Source organism: Chrysochloris asiatica, unplaced genomic scaffold (assembly GCF_000296735.1).
Source record: "Chrysochloris asiatica unplaced genomic scaffold, ChrAsi1.0 scaffold00009, whole genome shotgun sequence".
Taxonomy (NCBI): domain Eukaryota; kingdom Metazoa; phylum Chordata; class Mammalia; order Afrosoricida; family Chrysochloridae; genus Chrysochloris; species Chrysochloris asiatica.
The window spans coordinates 29,115,075-29,121,904 of NW_006408527.1; the positions used below are offsets into that span (position 1 = coordinate 29,115,075).

A 6,830-nucleotide genomic window follows, 5' to 3' on the forward strand; every position below is an offset into this window, starting at 1 on the left:
CTGTTTATCACTAGGAAAAAGTCCTGTAGAGTGGGACAGGCAGACTAAAAAGGAAATAGGCTGAAAATTAAATCCTGGGTTATGTCATAATGACCAACAGTGGCATCTTTAAATTTCTCATGAAGAAGAGTAAAAGGGAAGCCCATTTCCTTATCACATCTGCCTGGAGGCAATCAGAATGCATAAAAATACGAAAATACACACCCATCTAAGTATTAAGATCACAAATAACTCCCAAATATGCCCAAATATCAGAAACAGATGACCATATCAGCACATGTCCAGAAATGAGATAAAGTGACTGAGGCAAATGAGCTGGAAGTAGACCTACACTCCATACCAGAAGAAAGGCAGGCTTTGGAACTGCCTTAGAAGGAATTCAGAAAAATGGTTACAAAATGTATCAAAACACTATACAATGGAGTTGAGAAAAATAAGGAAGAAGTCAGGAAAGTGCTACAGGAACAAACAAATAAGATAGATATAGCATTGGAAACAATTCAAAGCCTACAGAAAGAGGTCCAAATGATTAATAACAGAATATTAGAAGTGGACAATACACTGAAAAGGCAAAGGTGTACAATTGAAAAGATAGAAGCCAGAACTAGTGAGCTAGATGATAAATCTCTCAACCCTACTAAGATAGAAAAGCAAACAAAAAAAGGATTTTAAAAAATCTGAAGAAGGCCTAAGATTCATATTGGACAACATGAAGAGGAATAACTTAAGAATTATTGGCATTCTGGAACAGAAACAATCACATAAGTCCACAGAAGAGATAGTTGAAGAACTTCTGGAAGAAAATTTCCCTAATATCCTGTAAAATCAAATGATAAGCATTCAAGAAGCTCAATGAACCCCAGGTAAGATAGACTCAAAGAAAATTACCAAGACATATAATAAAAATGCTCTCCAAAATCAAAGATATGGACAAAATACTGAAAGCAGCTAGGGAAAAGAGAAGTGTAACATACAAAGGCAAGCAAATCAGGGTAAACTCAGATCTCTCAACAGAAACCATGCAGACAAGAAAGCAATGAGGAGACATATATAAAACCCTGAAAATAAAAACAATGCCACCCAAGAATCCTCTACCCAGCAAAGCTGCAATCAAATGTGATGGCATAATCAAAACATTCCAGGATAAGCAGAAGCTAAGGGATTTTTCTAAAGTTAACCCTGCTATGAAAAACATCCTAAAGGAAGTTCTGTAGACTGAGAACCAAGAAGAAAAGACAACAACCAGAGAATGACATATGTGGCAGTATTACCCTGAACTTAATTGACAAATGGAAGAGTTGAGAACAGAATAAAATTATAAGAACAGAGGATCTGGGAGGTCAGTCTATGATGAAAACAATTACAATGTGAAAGAAGGTAAACACAGAGGAACAAAGACCCAGGTGGTAGGAAGGTCAGATAGATTACTGGATAAAATAGACTGTCTTAAATGGAGAGAAGAGTTAATGGAATATAAGGTAACTGCAACAGTGGGGTTGGGATGGGTGGTTTAGTTTGGGTGTTGGGGAGGGCAATACAAGAAGTGGGGAGGAGGTAGAAGAACAAGATAGATAGGGGAACACTGAAACAGGTTTGCATGGCCTAAGTGGAGCAGAAGTAAATAGTGATTCTTGTTCAACCTTTGAACAACAGGGCTCTGGGATACAGGGATCTAGACACAGTTTGAAGAGAGGAAATAATACTAGGATGCTTGACTGTCTTATGAATATTGGTTTCCCTTGCCTACTATTGTAAAATAGACATTTGAGTGGGATAGAAAGGAATGTTGGGAAACATGATTACAGAAATCTTGTAAGCCCGTCTTCAGCCTATAACTGATTGGAATACTTAAAAGGGGTTCGAGAACTTGCCCAGTGAAATAGGCCTCTTGTGGAGCCTTGCAGAGAATAGGACCTTAGGTGGAATCCTGAGTCCCATCCAGAACCTTCTGAAGTGGGAAATTCCCACTAAAAAAGACAAGCAGACCAGCCTGGAATAGCTAGCACGACAGAAGATGCATCTTCAAAGAAAGATCATCAGGAAAAACCCAAATCAAAAATGTCAGAATGACTGGCTACTACAAGAATAAGCAAGCTGTTCGCCAGGCAGCCATCAAGGCAAGCAATCAAGTTCCTTCAGGACAAACTCCCCTCTAAGATCGAAACTCAAAAGGACCATATGAACAGGCATGTAAACTTGCTGGCTACCACATTGGTCTACTGGTGAGTGGAAGAAGGGGAAAGACAGCAATGAAGAAATGGGTTGATTTCAACCATAGTCCATTGACTATTGTTGACCTGGAGATGAGAGAGAGAAGAGGAAGGGATGGTTGGTCCAAAGTGTGGTGAGACCTGAGGACACTTGAGCCCATGGACAAGGACATAGTCATAGAGGGCTAGAGCTGACAGTAAAGCATCCAGCTGATATGAAGTGAGGGAAGATGCACAAGAACATCCAAACTTGCAGACACTACCCATTTGACCTAGCCTCAATGGCTTGATAATCAGAACTTGACTAGAAGATTACAACAACAAAAAGATTTTTTTCTTTTCTTTGATAAAGGAAACAAGGGTAAATTACTACAATTTGATGAACCTGACCTATACTCATGGCAGTAGTAACTCTAAATACCAACAGAGAGGGAAGGAGTCTTCCAGTATCAACGCTATCCACTCAGTACACAAGGTAGATAGGGATGGACAACTTAGACATTGGGTACGTAAAATAAGGGGGCGATAAAGGCATGAAGTGACTGGCTTACAAAGTTTCAAGAGGGAATTTAGTTTAAAAGTGTGTGGGGGAGGGGGAGAAAAAGAGTCCCCATTGAATAGTTTTCATCTTGTCTGGATGGGTCTGGTGAAAAGAGATGGGGATAAGATTTGTATGAATAATTGTTACCATGACTAATTGTGAGTGTCACACTTGTAAAGGCAGATGTTTTGTAACAAAAACAGGGAGTGGTTAATCTTATAGTCCAGAAACAGAGGACACTAGGACCACCAAGAGAGAAGAACACAAGCAGAAGGCGGGACCTTATCCAGAGAAGCAGCAGCACCAGAAACAGAGGCAGAGATGGGGACATGGAGAGGGGGAGTGGCTGAGGCCTCTAGATTCATGGGAAGAGAGGGAATAAGAGCTGGTAGCCAGGAGGCAGACTTGCAGAATGTACCCTTTAGAGGTGTAAATTATTATATATGCCTGAGTGGTTTTTTTGTTTGTTTGTTTGTTTGTTTTAAAAAAGAGCTAAAATGAATAGAAAGAAGTGCTATTAACTGATGGTACATGGAGGGGATTAAAATCATTGTACTGAAACAAGTTGTATGATTTGTTGAATGAAAAATGGATAATCTGTCCTGTAAACTTTCACTCAATCCACACAAAAAAACCTTAAAAAATAAAAAAATTTTAAAATTAGTATATACTAATAAATTTCAATTTATGAAAAGCTTATTTATTTTCAAAGATTTTACTTTTTAGAAATAACTCTGAATTCTTCCTAACATTTGACAGATATATGATGTTTGAGCATCTTCACTTTCATCATTTTCTAAGCTTCAGTGTATTCTTTTGTAAAAGTAAGCAATAAAAAGGACTGAACTACTGGTACACACAAGAACGTAGATGAATATGAAAACACTAATGCGTAAAGACGCCTTACAAAATAGAGTACTTATTACATGATTCCACTGATGTGCAGTTTATGGGGACTTTCATTTGATGATGGGGCCCAACTCAAAATGAGGAGAAACAGCTGGAAACATCCAGTAATAATTGGGACATGGAGTATACAAAATATGAATCTAGGAAAATTGGAAGTTGTCAAAAACAAAATGAAATGTATAAAGATCCATATCCTAGGCATTATTCAGCTGAAGGCAGGGTGTTGCCACAGCAGGTAACACCCTTCCTTCTCAGCTGTGAAACCCACCAGGTCAATTCCCAGACACCCTCACCTCATTGTCCTTCCTTTCCCTGGTTCTGACTCATAAAAGTCTGGAGGGCTAAGGAACCTCAGCTGCCTCATCCTGACTTGAACATCAGCTATCTCTACCTACTTTCCTTACATCTTGTTTTCTCTCTAGCATGATTTCTAGTTCTCCCTCTCCTGGTTCATCTCTGCCCCTTTGCCAATGTAGGAGCAGTTGAATATTGCTATACCGTAGAGGTCTTGTTTTGTTAGTTTTATTGTCCTGGTTAGCATCATTAATAGTACAGGGTGAATACAAGCAATAGGGATGAGGCAGCATTGTCTGGTTCCTTAGATTTTCTTGTTAATTATAGTGTTCACTGTAGATTGGCTTGGTTTTCATTGTAAAATACACATAACACAAAATTTGCCACTTGAACCATTTTCAAGTGGTATTAATCACACAACATTGTGTAATTACCACCACTAGTTGTTTTCAATACTTTTTTTTTCATTTCCCCAAACAGAAACTACATTCATTGAGCAATAAATACCCATTTCTTCCACTCTCCATTCCCTGGTCATCAGTAATCTACTTTCTGTCCCTATGCATTCTAGATATTGCATATAAGTGGAATCATGTTATATTTGTCCTGTTGTATCTGCCTTTTCCACTCAGCATAATGGTTTCAAGGTTCATCCATGTTGCTTCTTATAGATATTAGAGAGAGACTTTTTTTTAAATCAGGTTCAAGAGGACCTATTCTTTATTTTCTAAATGTTTATTTTTTTATTTAAAAAGTTTTTGTATCAAAAATGGATATTGGTTTTCATCAAATGCTTTTTCTACATCTATTGCTTATTTAGACTCATGGTGTGGGGCTGTAGGATTAGCACTGGTCTACAAACTACAAAGTCGGCAGTTCAACTCCACCAGCTGCTCCTTGGAAACCCTATATAGGGTCTCTGTGAGTAGGAACTGACTCCATGGCACTTAACAACAACTAAAACAAGTGAGCTAAAATGGACTGAAAGTGGCCACTTTAAATCTTACAATCATATAGTTTACTGTGCTGGGAACCACAAATTTAATAGGAATGGCATAGCATTCATAATAAAAAAGAACATTTTTCAAGACAAATGACTTTTTCATTGCAAATAACTTTTTTAAACAACATAAATGGTGACTATACACATGGACCTCATAAAATGGAAGACTCAGGAATCAAATGGACTATATCTGTGGGAAGAGACAATGGAAAAGCTCCATATCGTCAGCCTAAATGAGGCCAGAGGCCAACTGTAGAACATACCATCAAATGCTCATATACAAGTTCAAGCTGAAAATGAAGAAAATTAAACCAAGTCCTTAAAAGCTTAAATGTGAACTTGAACATATCCCACCTGAATCAGAGACCATCTCAAAAAGAGATTTAATACATTAGACACTAATGACCAAAGACCAGAAAAGCTATGGGATGACATCAAGAACATCATACAGGAATAAAACAAAAGATCATTAAATGTCAAGAAAGAAAGTAAATGGATGTTTGATGAGACTCTGAAACTTGTTTTCCCACATAGAGAAGCTAAAGTGACTGGAAGAAATGAGCAAATAAAAACTGATTGGAATGAACATGGGCAGAATGAAGGTGATGGTAGCACAGTGGTTACTTATTGGGCTGTGAACTGCAAGGTCAGCAGTTCAAAACTACCAGCTGTTCTGTGGGAGAAAGATGAGGCTTTCTGTTCCCGTAAAGATTTACAGCCTCGGAAGCCCTGTACAGGGTCGCTATGAGTCAGAACCAACTCCACAGTACATAACAACAACAAGTAATACATTGAAGAGAGGCGCGCTCATGGCAAAGCAGGGAGGAGGTAGAGAAGGAGGCAGCGTCCCAGGAGCTACAGGATGGGACCCTGCATTGACCCCATTGGGTGTGCTGGCATGAAGCGCATGAAGCGCATGGGCGCAGGCATGGGCCATGGCATGGACTCCATGGGCTCTGTGGTGCGCATGGGCTTTGGCATTGAGCACGTGGGCCTGAAGGGCCTCCAACATCGACCACATGGGTCACACCATGGAGATCATTGGCTCTGGCGTAGATTGCATGAGTGCCAGCACGGGCTTCGACCTGGAGCTCATGGCCGCGCCCAACAATCATGTAGGCCAGACCATTGAAGGCATGGGATCTGGTGTGGAGCGGATGGGCCCTTCCATGGAGTACATGGGTCTGAGTATGCAATGCATGGTGCCCGCAGGAATAGGGGCTAGCGTGGAGCGCATGGGTCCTGTGATGTATCACATGGCCACTGGCCTGGAGCGCATGGCCACCAACAACCTGGAGTGCATAAGCCTAGAGCATATGAGCCCCGCCATGGGCCCTGCTCTGGGCGCTGACATTGAGTTCATGGGCCTGGCCATAGGTGGTGGTGGTGGCGCCAGCTTTGACCGTGCCATCGAGATGAAGTATGGTGTGGCAACTTTGGAGGAAGCTTTGCCGGTTTCTGTGGTGGAGCTGGAGGCCATGCCCTTGAAGTGGCCCGGAAGGCCTGCCACATCTTTGTGAGAAACCTCCTATTTGATTTTGCATGGAAAAGGCAAATTCAACGAATGTGGCCTTGTGCTGTACGCAGACATCAAGATGAAGAACGGGAAGTCCAAGGGGTGGGCGGTGTGGTCAAGTTTGAGTAGCCCGAGGCAGCTGATGATGAATGGATGAAGCTGAGTGGTGGAAAGATTGATGTTCGAATTGATAGAAATGCTTAAGCAGTTGCCTTTTTTTAAACATCAAGACCAGACCTTGTATTTTTTTAAACATCAAGACCAGAATTTGTATTTTTTCTTGTTAACCATTTTACTTTGTTGGCTGGATGTATAAAGATGTTTAAAAACTTCAGTTTGTCTCTGGGGTGATTAGAA

The 6,830-nt window shown here is 40.5% G+C and overlaps 1 pseudogene; it reads left to right on the top strand.

The window, feature by feature from the left end:
• The first annotated feature begins 852 nt into the window (after window positions 1-852).
• Window positions 853-6,477, top strand: LOC102823636 (annotated as a pseudogene).
• Window positions 6,478-6,830: the final 353 nt, after the last annotated feature.